Below are 22,455 nucleotides of genomic sequence, written 5' to 3'. Positions count from 1 at the left end.
TGAAGTTATTAGTGCTACAATTAAGAAGATAGCATAAGTGTCACGTTACCGAATCTCGAATGTCAAGTAACTAAAATTTCTAAAAAAAATTTGAAAATGAAGTTCGGGAACTATTGTCAGTACCACAAAAGACCTTTCAGATCAATAAAGCATGGCCTGGCTAGCACGTGGATTTGAAATGTCGAAAATGCGAAAATGGAAGATGATTGGATCACAAAACATAGAAATATACCAGACCAGAGGTGAATAGATGACAGATTTCTTTCCTTTCTCTTGATTTGAAATCTTATGATATATTTGTTGCTTTTATTTTGTATATAATTTTAAAGAAACTTGTTATGACGTTATTTTTGTAGTATTTAAGGAAAACATTATTTGTTTACATGAAAAAAACATAACAAGACTTGTTTTCCATGTGTGAAGGTTCAAGTAAATTAATTATAAAGGATTCTTCTTTAGCGTACAAACGGTATATTTCTCAGCAGATGCTTTTAAAACAGACAAATCTGTACCTTTATTTTTACGATATTTTTCGATATTTTTTCAAAATAAATTAAATATAATTTTTAATAAACCCTTAAAGTTGGTACTTAGTTTTAAACGTTTGGTGAATTTTGGTACTTCATTTTAAAGGCGAACTAAAATATTACTATTTTTAAAAATATTTAGAAAAAATATATATCTTTTTCAGCTAATAATTCACTATTTTTATTTACTTGTATTTTTACACTTTTTGCAAAAAATATATTGATATTTTTTTTCTGCGATATATCGAAATATCGATTTTTTTTCGGTGCCCAATACCCCTATCTTTAACTTGATACTCGACTGATAAAAACCAGACAGTATAATTAAATATTGTAGCAAATAACATTGGTATTGGTAACTATTTTAATTCGTTTGTGTCCGAAGCTATCTCTAAACTTTTTATTTATTGGAAAATTAATTTACAAAGCCAATTTGATTAAAAAAAATTATTCAGGCATTATGTCAACAAATAGTGATGTTATATAAAACTATGGATGGTTATAAGGAAACAGCATGACATTTATGTTGCTTTGACTGCTGTAACCCTATAGTTGAACACCATGAGTCCACATTGATTTCAAGACTTGTTTGACGGCGACATCTGGTTATTTGAAAAACATCTTTCGGATGGTGGGAATAAAGTGTATTTTCTATAGTAAATAGAATTACATCTTTTTTTTTATATAACCGTGGTAAAATCACTATAAATCGCGAATCGGGAAAAAGGCAGCGTCACACCGACCGTAAACCACAAACAACAACATCGAGCCGGTGACGGTGGCCGCTAAGTAAATCAGCTTAAGTCCGTGAAAAATCGCGAAATCACCCACACCCATACATTCGAGTTTAGAGTCGAATTTACATTACACATTTTTAAACGAAAATTTTAAATTTGTAATATCTCCGAAAATATTTGTTTAATTTACACGCTGTAAGGAACCATATTGATCTATATTAATTGCACACTGTATTTAAGGTACTTAATTCGATAAGGATTAATACCGTATGGCTTAAAATAGCTTCGTAAATAAGCCATTTTCTCACGTAAAAAGTAAACAATAAAAATGGTTAATGTGGGTTATCCCTAAAAGATAAACATATACCATCGTGGACTTTTTTGTAGACCTTTTTATGGTGTACAATACTGTAGTACATTAATTTGATCTAACTCGTAGGGTTAGGCAGCGTTTTTGCTAATTGTTAAATAAGCCTAAAAAAATAGGTTAATTTACGACATCACGTTAGAAACCTCTAAAATTAGCAATGTTGCCTTAGTATATTATGCATGTATTATACATATAAACCTTCCTCTTGAATCACTCTATGTACTGAAAAAAAAACGCATCAAAATCCGTTGCGTAGTTTTAAAGATTTAAGCGCACATAGGGATATAGGGACAGAAAAGGCGACTTTGTTTTATACTATGTAGTGATCTATATATATATATATATATATATATATATATATATATATATATATATATATATATATATATATATATATATATGTTCAGTTTGTTTTTTAAGCACTAACCATATGGGAAGCCGTAAAATTTTTCAGGAAATATTGCATAATAAAATAGAACATAGAACCTCTTAATTTTTTGGTTAAAAGTCGGTTAAAAAACCAAAAGGTGGATCAACATCTTATTAATAAATAAATAACGTGTATATATAAGGTGTTCATATTATAAGATATTATTATTATATCTGCTGTATGTTTATAAATATTAATGGTTATAAGCATGGAAACACAAGAGCAAAAATCATAATATTACTATAAATAAATGTTATTATCGACGTTTTAACTTCCTCTAGAAAAACCACCCGACGATCTTTAAATTATACTAACAAAATAAGACGTGAATATTTTTCCCCCCCAAGTCTGCATAACAATTTTAAATCGTACCACTTAGTGGTGATTTGGCCGAACTATGGCGAATAGAGACGGGAGAGAAAAGGCAGCGAAATATTTCGAAAATTACCATAAAAAACAGAATAAAAACATTTGATTCGTTCGGGCGCTTTATTCAAAATCTTTCGCTAAATTTGACCGAGAAATTTATAGACCTCCGAAATCTCGCGGCGTGCTCGAAAATGCACCGCGGAGGATCTATTCTATTTCAAATCAACAATTCCAGGCGAACGAGCAAAAATATTCCCGAACCCCCGGAAGAATCTCAACGATAACGCCATTTCGGAATATATATGCGAACGTTTTTTCGCCAATAAAAATGATATTTAAGCATATATTTGTGTGAATGCTGCAGAAATATAGTATATTCGTCGGTAATGTATTAAAATCCAATCCGGTGCTTACTACGGACAAAAGTTTTTAAAAAAGACGATAGTCATTTTTACGATCTTTTGGTCAGCTCGTAATTTGCCATATAAAACGAAAAATAATCGAAAATAAATATTATGATTGTGAACTATTCTAGGGGATTTACAGCTCATGATGTAACTTATGCCATATTGCATCGAGTACTCTGTATAATCTGCTGATGCATCCACAAAAAATGTGTTTTGGAGGAACCTCAAGAGTGCATCAAGCCTATGCGCATGTAAAAATATATTGAGTTTATCTCGTATAATATCATCGTATCCTGGGGAATATTTCAAGCATTTTTGTTAACAAATTATTGTATTTATTATTAAGCTCAAAATATATTCTGTCATTGTGTCTTGATGGGTAAGAACAATATTGAAGTCACACTGGTTTGATAAGGTCTATGAATATTCGGCACCAACAAAATTGAACTATTCATCTATATATTGTCGAAGATAATTCTAATCGGTTCTTCTTCGATCGACAAGAACACTAAAAAATATTATCAATATTCGTTATGATAGTTAAAAAAAATAGAATGTGAGCTCATTAGTTCTCCTAAGATTCTTTATTAAATACTTATTCTCAGTTAAACTAATTTAAATCCAACAATATAATGTTTTTGAAAACCAGTTGACTGTTAATTAAACCCTTATTCTCAGTTTAGTTTGGTACCTTGAAATTCATAGCTTCATATCAAATTTTCAACTTATATTTGATCAGCAATATGTATCACATATTTTGACTCTCTATTTTGACATGTCTATACACAAAATGAGTGTTCTCCATTAATTATTATTGAGTATACAAACACCAATCACCAAGACTCATTGCTTTTGTTATTTGACGTTAACCGAACTCATTGAACGACGCGTTGTTGTAGTAAAAAAGATCCGCTATAGCAGGATACATTACTCAATAAATATATCAGGAACAGTTACATCTGAACGTAAATAAGATAGAGAAACAATATCGGGTACGATGAAATCTGAGTGTGACGCCTATTCATCACATTAAAGAAAACGCTATTCAAGAGATTATACAGAGAAAAGAATACAAAAGGTTTCAGTACTACATAAGATTTAGGTAAATTGACTTTAAATGTGTATATAAACATGGTTTTTGTTGTCTGTATTATTGTTGGACTCTTAATCGATTTTATGGTAATGTTTATACTTCGTTCAAATAGCAAAACAATATATTGAGGTGCGTTGATCGGGAATCGAGATAGATTAAAATGTCCCAAAACAAGAAAACGACCTTTCTGCCGCTTCAATCGACCATAAAAAGCATCCCGTTCGATTTACTCATCCTGCAAGAGCGACATTTAAAAAGTTTTCTATAATAAGCGTCGGCGGCAGCAGCAGCAGAACTAGCAGCAGCGGCGGCGGTAGCGGCAGCACCGGCAGCAGGACTCGCCTGGCATCTCCGCTATTAAAAAACTTTAGATATACGACTGTTTGGTGTCTGCAGACGCCATAAAATGAAGGAATTTATCGGGAGCCTGCGGGTTATTGATTCGCCATTCCTGCACCACTTTTGTCGAAATAAAATTTTAGATCGAGATTACCGGGTTATTTCAATTATTCTATATTTATTTCATGTCTGGGGATGACACTGGCGATTTCAATGACTTTCTTATTTTCGGTTTTTTCAGTTAATTTTGTTCACTGCTGACCGTATCTTAAGAATTATTTCGTCTTTATCACAATATTTACTTGATAATATACAACTACGAAATACAAGCCATAAACCGACAGCGAAAAAAGAGGAGGTTCTATGTTCGGCTGTATATCTATATTTTTAATGTATGTTCCCTGATTTCTCCCTCATTTTTTTTTCAAAAGAGTGCACTCCGCGGTGGATAAGTCTGGATATGTTGGAGAGAAGGTGGGGGGGAAATCGAGGGAAAACCTTAAATTTCAATGGCACGTACAACGTTTTTACATATCTTTTATCTAAAATAATCAGATATTTGGGTATAATATTATTGCTGAGCCGATGTGACGGAACATCGAAAGTCGTTCAGTGCAAAAGCCGTTCGGTGTGAATTTTAAGCACTAACTGCAGCATATAAAACCTCGTAGAAATTTTGTAGAAAACTGCTTCTATGGTGTAATGGTTAAAGCGTTTAGCTCCCAAACGGAGGTCGCGGGTTCGATTCCCGACGGGGATAATAACTTTTTGTTGTTGTTCTAGTTGGTTAGAAGTTTAGTTTGGTTTAGTAAGTCTAGTTTGGATAGGCTAGGTAACAGACCCCTGGGCATCAAACGCGACTTATCAATTCAATTTCTTCGACTTATCTTTCAACATTCTTATTAAAATCATTGTTTCTTTATTCTTATTTTTCCTCATACGGGCTGCACCTTTACTTGGCCTACTATTGTAATATTAAATAAAATAACTGCGCCAAAAGAACAAGAGCTCAAAAAATACAAAAATAATATAATTTGGGACATTATTAAATTACCAATAAAACAAATCTAAATTAATATAATATAGTTAGGAGTAGTTAAAATAATATTGTAAATAGATAAATAGATTTACGTAGGTAAGCTAAATTGTGTTTATATAGTAGAATCTATAATACGGATAGTAGGGATGTTAAATAAGGTTTTTGTTTATTTTTATTTAGTTATTACTTATTATTATGTACATATTTAATTTAAAACTTTTTTGGGATAAAAATCTAAGTTTGATTACTTTTTAATTTTTAGTGAGTTCCTTATTGGTTTTTGAAGCCGGTTAAAAATTTTTGTTAAATATAACTATTTATGGTAAGCAGAACAATAATCAAAACGGATTATGTAAAGCGCTAGCAGGCAGATAAAAACGACATTTTGTTTTGTTCGACAATATCTATATTTTTTGATCATTTTTACCTGTGTTACCGTGGTTTCTTGCCAAGAAATTAGAATATACCAAGTCCAACTAGGACTTTTTACTAGGTTGTTCGGTCTTTTTGGTACTAGAACAGTCTCTAGCACTAAATGAAAAATTTTGTTCAGCTGACTTTGTGAATGTGAGATGGAGACTTTAAAATCGATAATTTAAAAACTTAAAACCCCCAAAATCAAGTTTTAAATGGCCTTAATGTGTAAAAGTGGTAACTCTGTTACCGATGATATACCTTAGGTCAGTAAATAAATAAAGCTGTACATTAAACTCTCCAAGAAAACAGTAAACTGTGAGAAATTGAAGAAACAAATTAGGAAGACAATATGAACTATTTACAGAATTATTCATATATTATTATGAAAATATCATACGCAAAGCATAGGTCTTTGAACAAAAGGAAACCATCAAAATTCCAATTTAGAATAGAAATAACTACGCATGCGCATTGCAGTATCCAAAAGCATCCAATCAATTGGCACACTGCATACTTTAATAAAGTTGACTACGTTAAGGAGTATACTCCATATAAAATGGCAAAAATTCTCTTTACATGTATTAAAAAAGTTATTAAAATATATTAAATAAGTAGAGATGCACTTTATTTATAATAACAGGTTTTTGAAATCACATCTACTATAATCATTTAATTAATCTAAGTACAACTAATCATAGTAATACAACATTTATATAAAATTAATTGTTAATACAGGTATGCATTTTATTTTTATATTATATATGTTCAGTTAATTTCAATACAGACAAGCAAGAAGATAAATAAACACGCCGCCAACAATAAACTAGAAAAAAGAATATATATAGTAACAAAAATACGAATAATATTTTTTCAAGCGCTATTACCGATAGAATGCAGTCCATTTGTTGCTCCCTGATATAGAAAATATAAATAAATGTTTGTTTAATTGCATGAAATACTGCCCGTAGGATCAAATTGGGTACGAGCTGGAGTCCTGTTAAAAATTAATAGAAGACAATCAATTAAATTTTGAATAAACTCACGTAAATTCCGTGTAATTGGTGTTTGTTTACATGTAGCTGCGAACTAGTATAAACAACATTGTGTATTTGTCGTTATACATAATTGTAATTAAGAGAGAGACATGGAAATTGTATATAAGCATGTTGTTTGGATAAAGATATTGTAGTGTTAAACATAGCTCTAGACGTCTGCAGCATTTAGTTTTTAGGTAAGTAATAAAGTAAATATTTGATTTCATGAATATAATAATGTTAGGCTGTTAATTGACATTATTATCACTATCAATAATGTCAAGATCAACTTAAGAAAAAAGTATTTGGATATTCCAAGGTCTATAAAAATCTATAAAATAATACAGTGTAAGTTTATTTGTATATGCGTCATCAAGATATTTAGTGTATTGCCTGCCGCAATTTGTTAATTCGTTCAGACAATATTTTCCTTCTCATTTTATTCTAGTTAAAAAGAGACACACTGCTGCCTGTTTAAAACGTAAACGAATGAGCCTGTCAAAATTTCCCAGTTGCCAGACGTATGCAAAATTTTTGAAAGCAATAGTGATAAGATGTTATAATTCTAACTTATAAACTATTGTGGCTGTAGAATTAACTATAGTTTTTAGATATACTATAATGTTAAAATAAATATTTGATAACATTTTTGTTTAATTATTTTAATTTATGTAGATTAGAATTTTGTTGTATGACAAAGACAAACTGAACTAAAACTCAGAGTTGATGAGGCAACATTGCGACGTTTTGACGTCACAAATTTCGATGACGCATATACAAATAAACTTTGAATATACTATATATATTTTCGGAGTTAGTTTCAGAGATGTTCGCCAAGGAGATGTTGTCTCTTCAATGATAGTAGTCGATGCAATTATGAGAAAAGTTTTTTAAAACATAAATGACGTTTAATAGTGATGCAAATTCCTTCGCTGGTCTGATGTTGATGATAACGCTATATTCGCTTAGCATTCTTCATGATATATTCGCACCGCAATGCCATATATGTCGAAACCGAATGAACAAAATATCAAAGTATTGATGGTGATGAAGATGATTATGACATTTTTTTACTAAACATTTAACGGATCCATATTTATTTTATGTATGAATAACCAGCGAAGAATTACACGATAATAATTATTATTAAGATTGTAAGAACTAAGACTATCGCTACAAAACATGAAAGAAAGTTACTAAATCACAACGTGAACGATAACGATTAAGAAACGCGTTCAATCGCTTAACTCAGTGTACTGATACAACAATTTGGTAGAAGTTGGTAGGAGTATAAGGGAGCTAGAACTATTCCATAGACTTTATACCATCAGAGGCAAAGTGACGAACGAAGGTAAAATAGACATTCACAGAGAAAGTTAGGATTACCTTGCTCATTTTCTTAGAGTCAATATAAGTATTAGTTTCCCGTTTATACGATTGATTTTGTAATAAAAGTTCCAAATTAAATGAATAAAGTTATGAGTTTGAAATTATATTATCAAACTTTATTAGGCTTACTCTAATATGTTTTGCTACCATTATTAAAATTTCATAGCTGTGGTATGTACTATATTTGTTACGCATTTGAGAGAAAACAGTTTAATAAATAAAGCTAGAATATTTTATGCATAATTGTCCGAATATTTGTTATTTTTGAGCTTTTAAAATTCATATTAGTTAGTCCTCCTGATGTTCTCATGTAAAAAAGTAAAACAATTCAATTGTCAATGTTTATTTAATTAAATTTAACTATATGAATTTTTGTTATTATTATATTTTAGAGTATTAAGCCTACATCAAATGACGAACTTAAAAGATATATCGCGTATCTGGGATTGTTGTTCCTTGTTGGATCTTACATTTTTGCCCATGGAAAATCGTTTCTTTTACATTAGAATAGATTTAAATTGGCAGAATCGTTCGTACAGTCGATTCAACAAGTATCCACTTGAGCTATTCCGTTGAACTAAAGTGACTTTTAGGTAAATTAAAATATTTAAACCCCATATTTTTCATAAATTATTACTATTATCAATATATTGTAGAATAACTAATATAATGATGGAATTTACTAAGCTGGTTTTGAGTTGATAGTAATGCAAAGAAAAAAAGTCATTTTCATGCTAGTTCATAGCTGTAGCTTTCTCTGTAACTCTGTAGTATTATGTTAAATATTTTTTGACTGTTTATGTTCTATATTAGATATTTCATACGAAGAGAGTTTAAACTTATAATATGTGACAGGGTTTTTCATGAGACAAACTATTAATTTACTTCTGATTTATTCAAGCAAAGAAGAGGCGAGAAAGAATGCTATATTACAGTCATGAAAAAGGATTATGATGATTTTCATTATTTTAATACGAAGTTTCTCAAGAAGATATTAAGAAAAATAAAGGGAGGTTTCATCAAGACTACAGCAACTGAAAAGTTGCTACAATGGAAAGCGTTTAGAAGTGAGTCTTACTGACTTTTGTTTGATAGTTTGATTGCTATCATTAATGTTTGATTTTTCTGTAGAAATAGATTTTTTCTATTGAAATTATAAAGAATATATAAAGTGATTTTACTTTTCCTTCATATATTTCCATTTAAGAACACTAACTATAATATAATAATCTATGAAAATATTCCGCTGGATAAGAAATGTAGACTCTACTGAACATAGGAGCTGCCTGAAGAATAACCAACATTACGAATAGCCAAAATAGCTGAAGAAGAAGAAATAGCCATTAACGTAAATTATACATAAGTTTAGGATTTGTCATAATTATATTTATCTACTGATTTTATTTATTAAATTCATAAAAATAATTATTAGCGCTTGCGAAAAATTAATTAAAATAAAGACCTGAATAGTTACGTGCTGTTTTGGATAAGAATCTTTAATTAACAGATTCCCTTTTATAACGGTACGGAAATAATACGCCTCCTTTTTCAAAACAAATACAATCCACCTTTGTCGTATTCTGTTTTCGAATTTACCGGTTTTATGATCCGAACTAATATACAACAAAAAAAGGCATTTTATTTTAAATAGATCCCTTTAAAGGATTGTGTAGATCCGGAACGAAGAAAGTTTATGTAAACCAAAGCTATTTATTCGTTCGTGTGGAATGTAATTAGTTGTCTTTAATTAGTTGCCGGGAACTTCGGTTATTTAGTGGCGTGACTAACGATAATTTTTCGTATTTATCAGGACCTAATTTTGTGAGTGTTTTTTAAATTTCCAATTTAGAAAGCCTAATTTATGGCAATTTATTATATGCCAGAGCTGTGGAATTATTTATTCTACAGGTAGCATGTTTTGATTTTTAAATTTATAATAGTAATTATTTTATTACTATATTAATATTATTACGGCTAATATAAAATTAAAATAGCTTAGATTTAGTGTATTAATTTAAAAAAGGCAAGCAGTTTATTATTAAAGTAGACAATTTGAGAATTTATTTTATAAAGGTAATGTTATCCAAATGTCCCGGTGCATTATTTCTTGCACTATTTGAATTTTATATAAGTGCAGCTTTATATTTTTATGCAAAACTCAGGTTTTTTGCAAACCCCAAAACCTCAGGTTCAGTTCATTACGAACAGACTGACTCTGGTTGGGTTTTTGCAGTATTACATTGGCCATTTCAAGTTTTTTTCAGCGAGTTTCCGATAAAATACTTCAGAGTACGTAAGATCAAGTATTTTTGTTAAATAACCTACAGAACGGTTAGAAATAATGTGGTTCTTAAGGACATATTTAAAACAATTTATATAAACAAAAGTGTAAATTAAATAAAATAATGAAACAAAATAAATATTAGTGGACAAAAGGTTATGTAAAATTGCTTCTTTTTTTTGTTCAATATTCTATAATAAAACTGGTAAAACAAATAAGAAATATAATAAACTGGCAACGTTCCTATTCAGACTGATACTGACAGCAGTCCAATTACAAAGTCAATTAGGCTTAGCTTTTGGATGGTGGAAGAATTGTTCATTCTCCGTTGATACTGATGATGAAATTCATTAAAACATTTACATATCCAGCATGGGAAGAGTGTTGCTTAAATATAGTAATTACTCTTTGGGATGATTGTACAATAGTACATAACTTTCGTTAAATATACGTGAAGATATTAAAGTTAATTTACAAATATGGAGCCAGTTCTAAACTGATTGATCAGATAGATATTATAACATAAGTTGTTTAAAAATGTGGAAGAAAGAAACACAATAATTTGATTTTTTAACAATCACTTTTCGCTCAATAAATGTTCTCTACTTCCAGTTACATATAAAATATTTGAAGAGGATGTATAATTTACTCGATCTGCAGATAATAATACAGCACACTAATTAAAAATTGAAGCTAAATCTTTGCCAGTACGCCATTAACATAACAAAAAAATGACACAACAGACTTTTTGTATTAGTATAGATAGAACATATATTATATATCTAGACACTGGTTAAACATATTAGAAATGTGTACTTTATCTTCTTCATTACTACTTTTTCCAAAAGTTCACAGAATTAGAATACCTGTCAACTAAACTTACTGAAAGTTTATAGAATATTATTGCTGGCATATCATGCATTATAAAATTATGTTAAAGCTGTCCTGCATTTATGCAATTTATTATTTTAATAGCTGTTGCAATTAAGAGTAACGTATTATCTTAACAAAAATTTGTTATTAATGCAAAATATAATGCTAGTATAGCTAAATATCTTACCCTTTAATTTACTTGTATGCACAAACGTATTGATGAACTGTAGTAATCTTACCTGGAAATAAGAAAAATAGGTTAATATTTTTAATATAAAACATATTTTAAACATAAACTATAATACTTTTCTTGCAACACAAGGCAATACAGAGAAAATTAGCAGGACTAGGTACAAAAACAAGTACAAGGAATATATGTGGACCTTGTAACTGACACTGCCACAGTAGACATATTTTATGAATTCCATATTCCATAGTAAAGTGTTTGCTAGTAAAATGTAACTCACTTAGGATGCTAACAGGTCAATTGAAAAGTCCCCGGCCTACCATAGTAAAACACATTTTTTGGCAAAATTAGATTTTTTTTCATTCAACATAATTCCCTTCAAGGGTGATATACTGATTATAGCAACCCTCCAACTTTTTGATACCATTTTTGTAGTACGATTTGTCCTTTACTTCAAAATAGGCTTCAGTTTCGGCGATCACCTCTTCATTCGACGAAAATGTCTTCTCAGCGAGCATTCTTTTGAGACCTGAGAATAGGAAATAGTCGTTCGGGGCCAGATCTGGAAAATATAGTGGATGAGGAAGCAATTCGAAGCCCAATTCATGGATTTCTGCCACCATTTTCACTGACTTGTGACATGGAGCATTGGTTTAGTGAAGCAGCACTTATTTTTCGTGAAATGCGGCCGTTTTTCGGCGATTTCATCCTTCAAACGGTCCAATAACGCTATATAATAGTCGCTGTTGATGGTCCTTCCTTTTTCAAGGTAGTAAATGAATATTATTCCATGCGCATCCCAAAATACGGACGCCATAACCTTGCCAGCCGGCTGTTGCGTTTTCCCATGCTTTGGAGCGAGTTCATCGTGTGCAGCCCACTCCGGATGACTGTCCATTGGACTTCGGAGTGAAATGAATGGAACCATGTTTCATCCATTGTGACATAGCAACGCAAAAACGCGGGTTTATGACGCTTGATCATTTTCAAACACTGCTCCAAATCATCAACTCGTCGTTGTTTTTGGTCAAGTGAGCTCGCACGGCACCCACTTTGCACAGAGCTTTCTCATACCCAAATATTCGTGAATGATATGATGTACAGGTTTAGTTGATATCTTTAGAGTATCTATTTCATTAAATTTCAATTTAGGATCATTCAAAATTATTTTGTGGATCTTTTTAATGTTTTCGTCGGTAACAACCTCTTTTGGGTGTCCACTGCGTTCACCGTCTTCGGTGCTCATTTCACCATGTCTAAACTTAGCATACGAATTCTTAATAGTTGATTTTCCTGGGGCAGTGTCCGGAAACTCAGTATCAAGCCAAGTTTTTGCTTCAACTGTATTTTCTCCATTCAAAAAGTAATATTTTAACAACAGAAGAAATTCATTTTTATCAATTTTTTTCTCAATAACAAAAGTTGGTTCACTCAAAATGCTATAATTCGCAAACTAATAACCCGACAGCTGTCAAATTTATACACGCTTTTGAAGGTTAGGACTAACTAAAAAACATATGGATTTAATTCTAGTAGCGCCATCTATGTGTCAGGCCGAGGACTTTTCAATTGACCTGTTACAATAAGTTTAATTAGTGTGCTGTCTGAACCTAAACTTAAACAATTTCGTAGAATACATGACACTGTCATCATCAATAAGTTATTCAGAATGGAATTCAGAAAAATTCTTTCAGCATCGTATCATTTCCAAATTATGCAAAACAATTTTTAAATCAATTTTTAATTGAACTATCATTCTCAATATTATAAATTCGTTGTTCTTGTATACAACTTTATATTTATAAAAGTCATACAACAATTTATAAGCTGATTTCGTGACAATAAATATAAACATAAACTGTACAAATTCAGTTTCATGAACTGATAAATATAACCATTCTTATTTCTTGTACTTGCTATATCGAATATTATATGTCAAAGTGAAAACGGTATGATGCGGTTATAAAGCAGAAAAATTAAATTTGCCATTGTAAAATTTTACAATTATATGTCAATAAAGGAGCAGTAAGGCTATTATGTTGTCGAAAGGTTTTAACGGTTTTACAGGCTTTTTATGGGTCTAGTAAACGTTACGATTATGACACTTTACGCTGGTGATATCAACTTCAAATGGTTTTTAATTGCTATTCCTTGTGCGACATTTTAAAGTATGGACTCTAAACTGGTCGACAACGTAAAAATAGAACAGCAACTAGTACTTGTGAGGTCAATGTATTCTTTTTAAAAACCATTTTAAACGAAAACATAACTCTTAGTTCTTCTCTTGAGTATGCGTGTCGATTTTACACTTTAAAATGTCATTTATTGAAAAAAAAAATCGTACAATATATATGAATCAAGATTTTTTCAATTATTTTCTACATCTGTTTTCTTCAGCTTTTCGAAACTGTGTTCGAAACAAACCATGCTGAGCTGACCTAAACAAGTAGTAATCACAAGGTGCTATGTCTGGTGATAACTATTGCAACATGTGGTGGAAAGTGGAACGCAAGAGCACAATTGAGCTGTCGGGAGATTGTCTGGCACATAGGTCGTTTTTTATGGAGGCTTTCAGAGTATTGTGTAGATGTAGTTGAATTTCATACATGGAGAGCTAAATCTGTAATATACGGGAACTTGTAGGCTTATTGGCATAGACCTTCGTTTCAAGTAGCCTTATAAAAAAATTAAATGTTGTAAAATTAGTGAATCTTTTGGGGGTCGGTCAAGGTTCATTACTGAAACTAATAAGTAAACAACCAGGAAATATGTCATGTAGTAATTACCTTGTTCAAGCCCAATATCATACAATTTGGACAGAAAGAACTAAGTTGTCAAAATTGAGAATTGACACTTGAGACTTTATTTCATTTTATATAATCATATTTGGGATATCTGTAAATCGTAAATATGACAATTTCGGCTGTAAAGTCACCAAAGTGAAGATGAGCATATAGTTTAGGCGAAAACCCAGCATCAAATAGATCATGAATAAAATATTCAAAGAACTCTCTGTGCTGTGCATTAGGTTCCAGTCCCAATGTGAATTGAACCTTGTAAGTAGAAGAATTTCAGAAGAAGGATCTTCTTGGGAATTGTTAAATTTTGCCTTTGTTAAATTGATACGTCTGCATTGTCTGCACACTGCACAGGTGTTAATATTTGAATAAAATGTTAATGGATGCTCAACTCGCCATTGGTATCACTCACTGATACATTATTTCTAAATTTTCAATTACTCTATTTAAAATTGAGTTAATTTCTTGGTAAAAATCTGCAAACTGCCACCAGTAAACTTTCATTCACTCGGAAATATTGTTTAACAACGATACTTTTTTTTAGTATAGTGTTCCATCAACACTAATTTTAACTACTGAATAAACCAACAGACTATCTTGTGACTAGTGTAATTATTTAATTTATTAGGTATCAAAGTATCCAGTAAAAACTTTTCATGACTCTGATGACATCAATGAAATTTTTGAATATGAAAATTTTCATATATTAGTTACATTTTAAATTTTGATAAATACAATCCGACTATTTTAGAAAATCATATTTGACTAATTCCATACATATAATATAATATGTAGCTCAATATTTCCATTTATTTAGAGAGATAACTGAAGCCCCGTCAATCTTCTGGTACTTACTATATTAATTAAGCTTTAATGGATTAATCTCATTATTAGAATCGGTTATTGTTTCTGTCATGCTTGTTATCGACTAGATACGCCATAATTAATTACAGTATTATATATAATGTTAAACTTAACCATAAAGTACGGGAGATACAATCAAACATTAATTTTAAAAAATATGATATGGGATACAATATGTATATATCTTTTCTCAGATATTACATAAAAATATTAAATGAAATATAGACTGATATAGAACGACTTGTTTTTGGCTTTGAGCTTTCAATGATCTTAAGTAGTTACTATCAACTAACCTGATGATGTTAATGTTTCAAATTCATGTATTTAATATTTTTTAAAATTTATCGAGATTCGTAGAGCAACTAAACATTTTTCCAAATTCAAATAACGACTTAAGCTACCTTCATTTACCTCCAGATACTTATTTGGCGTTAAAATCGGCAATTATGTTATAATGAATCACCAATACATTGCAAATATAAAAATCTGTCTCTAGGAGAGCCTTGTCTATTAGTGAATTATTCCGTGCCTATTAAGTCTTTAAATTAAAAGTGATCTTGAACTAATAATTATAAATAAATAAATGAAGTTAAGATTATCCTAAAGTGATTTGGTTGACTAAGTCTTAAATTTAATTAAAATGGTTAAAATTTAGATGGAATTGGAGCTTTTTAAAATATCTTATACTCAGAAAAGTCACTATAATTTATTTACACTGCACTGAAAACAGCCTAAGTGGCATTGCAAGTTCTCAGAACACCTGTTAGATACTGTCCACAGCTAACTAATGCATTTTCATCAGCTTTTCTTTTAGATCTCTAAACAGGATAAACAAAATTTCCTGCAAATGACAATTGGGCTATTGGAGCTGCGGAAAATTATAAATTTTACACTTTGACATAATGACATGTTCTCGGTTGAAATAGGCTATCCAAGCGCCCTGTTGGATATAAGTATCTCTTATGATCTTTGACTTATTTGTAGACTTTTTTGACCTATTTGAAATAACATTATCGAAACTATTCTTCTGAACTTATTTGGAAATTGGCCATAAGTTTTATTTTTTTTGGTACCTTCACAGATTTCACTAGGTTTGCTCTATTATTTCACTCTGAAGATGTGATAAGATTTACGCTCTATTTCCCATTATCGTGAAATATATAAATATATTACTATATTATTTAAATTACCTGAGAATTTATTAATAATTAATAAACAATAACGAATATACGAGGATTGCTATTTATATTTCGCCCTAATAATTGATTTTCCAGGATTTACACCTGTAATACCATGATTTACTGCCTTGGCATCAATATTTGAATGAAATGTTAATGGATGATTAGTATCATCAAATAATTCACTCTTCCTAAATTTTCAATTACCATTTTCATAGTTTAGTTAATTTTTTTATACAAAATGTGCGAACTGTAATCAGCAAATTTTCATCAAATTGAAAATATTATTCATCGACGGTAACTATTTGTATACTGCTTCATAATTATTAACTTTAAAGATATCGTATTATCCGATGACCGTTAATTGCAGTCCAATAAACAAATGTTACTAATTTTATATTTTTTCACTCTCGTCTGAACAGCCTAATAAAATTTCTTATGACTGCTGTGATTTTTTAAATCAATACAAAGTATATAGTGAAAATTTATCGTGATTATGGAAATATGTTTGATGATTTTTGATTTTTTTAAATTTCGATCCCCTTTGGACGTATTACTTGAACATTTCCTTGGGACATCAGCGTTTCTTTTTAGGTCGAAATTATGTTATTGATAACTTATAAGATCACGTGCAGGATATTTGTTTTTGGAACAACAATCGATTTTGGATCCGATTTTTCGTCTTGCTATACCAGTTTTGTACAGTGCTGCAGGATGGCGTTTTACCATCATATAAATAAATAAGTTCATCGATATAGTACTGCCTTGATAATTCATCAAGGTTATGTTCTAGAATACCGAGTATCCAATGAAGATATCAGATAGCATACTGAGCAGAGTAGTATAGCCAAGACCAAAAAAATAAATAGTAACAGTTGTACATAAACAGAACATAGTTATTTTATACTTTTTAAGTAAATATCTGTAGTTTCTTGTCCAGTTATTTCTCCATCCAATATAATTATCACATACTTAACATATATCCGCTTGGGAACTAAAGTTAGCACTAAAGTTTCCAAAGAGAAAGCCCATTTGGAATAATATTTTAGGGCCAACGAAAGAATGGAGTAGTTTGCTGCATTCTCGCAATAAACAAACGCCATCTCACGTTTCGCCTTTCTGCTTCCTTCCGGCCTTCTATTTCCTGTTGCTCTCTTTCTCTAGGGCCTTCTCCCCCTCTCTCTCTCTCCTTCTCTCTTGCACTATTCGTCGCTCCCTCTGTCCGTTTCCCGTTTGTTTCCACCGTTCCTCTCTTGTCGCGGCGTTTCAGCCAGCGCCACTCTAACTCACGCCAGTTCCCGCTGCGCCATCGAGAAAATACGAATAAAATGACGTTCCCGGAAATAATAATAAAAATTATACGCCAAGCTTAATGTGGGTTACAAAACGTTATGTGACATCTTTATAATTTTAACGTCATTTATTCTCTCCGCCGTCATTTAAAATAGTTCTATGCTAAATACGTAGCTGTTGCGAGTGGCGCGAGGACATTTGTCAGGATTTACCGAGGTAGTAGAGAGAATAACTTTCGGTATATATTATTTTTACTGTCAATTATTTACTCCTTAAAATGTTCTGTCTCTTGGTGATCGCTGAACAGATGGTGTTTATGACCAGTCATCGTTCAGGACATCTTTTTTACGATTAGTTGCTAAAATGATTATTACTAATTAATTACCAAATCTCGAGTGAGAACAATCCTTAAGGTTCTAGTTAAGCATCAACGCATTCTCAAAAATGTATGTTATGACTCTGTCTTCTGAACTGTAGGTAATTCGGTATATTGGCGAAGGCCATATGTTTTATTTACTGGGTATTGTCCCATTAGTTTCTAAAACAACGGATTTTAAACGGAGTCTGGGCCGCTCTAGGCAGTTTTTAATCAGTTGTTCGTATTAATTGAATATATAAAGAAGGTTTTGGTACAACCAATGTGCTGTTTGTTAATGTCACTTATTTTAATTTTAAATATATCCGTTGTTATTATTACAGTTTTCTTTGATACTTTTCCCAATTATCCTACTGCCTACAGAAGAAAATGACCAAAGGGTTGTCAGTGATTGTAGCTTGCTTTGAGCAGCTTATGATTGTTCTGTTTACGAAATAAAATTTATGAAAATTCAATTTACTTATAAGTAATTTAGCATTACTATTAAGAACATATTATCATATAAAACATAATTAATTTTATAATACAATTTATAAAACAAATGTTATAATTAAAGTAAGTTTGAGACACTTATATTTAGGTAATTATGAAAATAATAAAGCTAAATACGAAATTACAAACACTGTAATCACTATAGGGTTAAGATTGAAGAAAGATAAAAGTATATGGTCGATGGAAACAGGTATTAAATATGGCTGACTTGACCAGAAATGGCTAGTAGGGCAAACATCTTTAGAGTTTTTCGATAACGGATCGATACTTATTAAAGAATGATTGATTGATTAATGTTGTGGTTTGAAGTTATTCTAACGCGTTTTTAAAACGCGTCATTTTAACTCATTTTTCGGAACGGAAACAAAAATTAAGAGGGCAAAACTCTTAAATACTCCTAAATGAAGACAAACATTAAAAATCTAACAACATGTTAAAATGTATCATGTAAAAAGGCTCAAATCTCGCGTAATAAAAATGTAAAGCAATAAACATACAAATCAATAAATCCAAACATAAATAAGTAAAATTGTGTACGGATAAATGTTAATAAAAACCTATGTACAAGATAAAATTGATTTTTAAAATAGCTATTCAAAATAGACATGCAATCTGCATATTAGGGACAGAGGTCTCTCCCAATCATCATACCCAACCATTTAAATATGGGAAGAAAATAAAAATGTATGCAAATTGTTTAAGTACCAGCAAAACCGTAAAACTATTATACTATATAAACTATTATATATATATATATATATATATATATATATATATATATATATATATTATTTATGTGGCGACTGCCACGACCCTTTAGGCCACCACCAATTCACCATCAACAACTACAAAGGTTGGCAACGCCGGTGGATTGGTACCATGCAGTTCTGGAGTATAAAAGGCCATCACGACGACGTCTCGCTCTCTTTTCTTATCGCCGTCCCCCTGTAACAGTACCACTTCCACAGCGCTACCGTACTTCCTTCACCTTAACCTAATATCCTGTCCATTCTCCCATCGACCACATGTATCAATCGTAAGTTACAATAGACAACTTTGATTCAACCAGTGTTTTTAGTTCCCGTGCAAATTCCTTCCAAAAATAGTAGTGAGTGTTCTGACAAATAATCGCCGCGGCAGCCACACATTTCGACCGACCGACCGACCCGACGAACATTCCTACAATTGGTGACCCCGACGTGATCAAAGTGCCTAACAGGTAAATCAACTCAACATAAGCCACTCGACAGGTGCTTGACACGTGCATGGAAGGATAGCACGAGGAACGGAACTCATCAACATCACGTGGTCGACGACATCCCACGAGACTAGCCTGATGGACGAAAACCACAGAAGCCCATCATGTATACCAGCAACACATGAGCACCCTCGCATCACGAAACGGGACACGTAACACATTTACAGGTACCCTCAAACAAAGCTAAACGCCTCAAGACGAACGACGTCCTGCTACAGCTCCGATGGCAGCTGATCCCGTAAAACTCCTTGCTCAGGTTGGGATCTCCATCTCATCAGCAGTCCCCGGGCGTTTGTTTGCGTGATTGCGGGTGCATTCCGGAACTTGCACCACATATAGGTACGTTCCACGGCTGTTCCACTAGGAGGGGAGTTATGTGGCGACTGCCACGACCCTTTAGGCCACCACCAATTCACCATCAACAACTACAAAGGTTGGCAACGCCGGTGGATTGGTACCATGCAGTTCTGGAGTATAAAAGGCCATCACGACGACGTCTCGCTCTCTTTTCTTATCGCCGTCCCCCTGTAACAGTACCACTTCCACAGCGCTACCGTACTTCCTTCACCTTAACCTAATATCCTGTCCATTCTCCCATCGACCACATGTATCAATCGTAAGTTACAATAGACAACTTTGATTCAACCAGTGTTTTTAGTTCCCGTGCAAATTCCTTCCAAAAATAGTAGTGAGTGTTCTGACAAATAATCGCCGCGGCAGCCACACATTTCGACCGACCGACCGACCCGACGAACATTCCTACATTTATTTATTTATTTATATTGGTACTATGCTATAACACTTTCTTTGAAAGTAACAAAATTGTTCCTAATTTATTTTGATTCAAGTGAATTAACATGTCACTAGAATTTCATTTATGGACTGCTTAATATTATTGTTACTATACATTAAACCTAATAGTAATCCAATGCTGACCTTAAATTCAAATGTACCGACGAATGTATCCAAGATTTCTCCAAAACATGAAGATTATTACATTACCACAACATGGAACTATTGGAGAGCAGCTAACGAAAGCCGTTCAAGCTAAATAAAAACAAATCGTTCTACAAATAAAGCTTGGAAAAGTTAGAGGAGGTTAGAAAGAATATATTGTTCCTAACTGAAGACATGGTCTAACAAGTCCCGGGCGTAACAAAGAAAACGCCTTTTTTTGTTCAAAATTGACTTTATTCATCAACGTAATCTCCATTAAGAGTCACACAATCATTCCAGCACCGTTGTAACATTTCAATACCACTTTTGTAGAACAATTTATCTTTTGCCTCAAAAAGCAAATCTGGCGAATACGGTGGATGTGGGAGGATTCGAAGGTCAATTCATGTAGGTTCGTTTTGATTGACTTTTGACAGGGTGCGTTGTCTTAATGAAACACAATTTTTTCTATGCGGTGGTCTCTTTGCAATTTATGCCTTCAAATGGTCCAACAACGCTGTATAATATTCACTGTTGATGGTATTTCCCCTCTCAAGATAGTGGCTGAATATTATTACACCATGCACATTCCAAAATACCGAGGCCATAATATTTCCAAACGATTACTGTGCTTTTGGGCCTTTTGGACGAGGTTCACCAGATGCTGTCTACTTAGATGACGATCGTTTTGATTCTGGAGTGAAGTGTTGGATCCATGTTTCATGCATTGTCACACATCGACGAACACAAACAAAATTTCCGGTTTGTTACGTTTAAACATGGTCAAACACTGCTCAGAATTATCAACGCGTTTTTGCTTTTGGTCAACAGCAACCCACTTTGAACACAGCTTTCTCATAGTTAAATGCTCATGCAATATAAAACCAATACGTTCTTTTGATATCTTTACAATATTTAAATTATTCAAAACGATTTTATGGATTTTTTTGATGTTTTCTGGCGTCCACCACCTCATTTCGTCGTCCACTGCGTTCTGTATTATCGGTATCTCTATGGTCACGTTTGAAGTCCGCAAACCAACGTTCTATTGTCGTTTATGATAGATCGGAGTCTTTATAACACTTTTCAGGCCATTACTTCGCTGTAACGGTACTTTTCCCATTAAGAAGCAGTGAAAAATTAAAACACGAAATTGTTTTTGAAACATTGTTTTGAAAATAACAAAAGTAGTGCCACTTGAGAGTAGCACAAGGCACAATAACTTATGAGTAGAACATCGTGAAATTTTAACAGCTTTCTTTCGAAGGTAACTGAAAATGCGGCGAATGCAATAAAAATAGCGCCATCTGTGTGTTGGGCCCGGAACTTTCAAGCCCATATGTTATAACATTAGAGACTTTGGCTTATGAGTCTATTATAAAGCCTATTTGCACTTATGGGGTTGCACTAAACCACCAAACTTATTAGTAGTTCAACGATGCCAAATAGATTTTTGATTAATTACCAATGCTTATCGTTACCTAGCCATTAAACAGGATGACCTCGAATTCAAATGTATTTGCGGAGTTATCCAAGATGTTGCCTTAGAACATGAAATAAGGTTACTAAATTACACGTAGAAACAGTATAGTTACACACAGAACGCAGGAAACCAGAAAATTGAAGTGAATTAAACTAAATGCATTTTAATTAATTTAGAGAATACTACTAATATATTTATTCTGCACTCATTTTGCTTGTGAATTGATGAGGTAAAATAGAATAGAAGTAATAAAATAATTTATAATTAATTTACACAAATTTTATT

General features: G+C 32.0%; 1 protein-coding gene across 2 annotated transcripts in view; it reads right to left on the bottom strand.

Moving 5' to 3' along the window:
• LOC143202779 (E3 ubiquitin-protein ligase mib1) overlaps positions 1 to 22,455 on the bottom strand; it is a 450,080-nt gene that overhangs the window by 127,989 nt on the left and 299,636 nt on the right. The window contains exon 1 of one of the 2 annotated variants that reach the window (XM_076414576.1): positions 11,493 to 11,523. The exons of the other annotated variant lie outside the window; for it this stretch is intronic. The gene's annotated coding sequence lies outside the window, so the exon portion shown is untranslated. Of the gene's footprint in view, positions 1 to 11,492; positions 11,524 to 22,455 lie in introns of those variants that run through there. 2 annotated transcript variants of the gene reach the window in all.

Source organism: Rhynchophorus ferrugineus, unplaced genomic scaffold, assembly GCF_030347505.1.
Source record: "Rhynchophorus ferrugineus isolate W39M unplaced genomic scaffold, kcgeb_rfMv2 rfM9, whole genome shotgun sequence".
Lineage (NCBI taxonomy): Eukaryota > Metazoa > Arthropoda > Insecta > Coleoptera > Curculionidae > Rhynchophorus > Rhynchophorus ferrugineus.
Note: the sequence above shows the minus strand (reverse complement) of the source record. Positions and strands in the feature narration are given on the sequence as shown.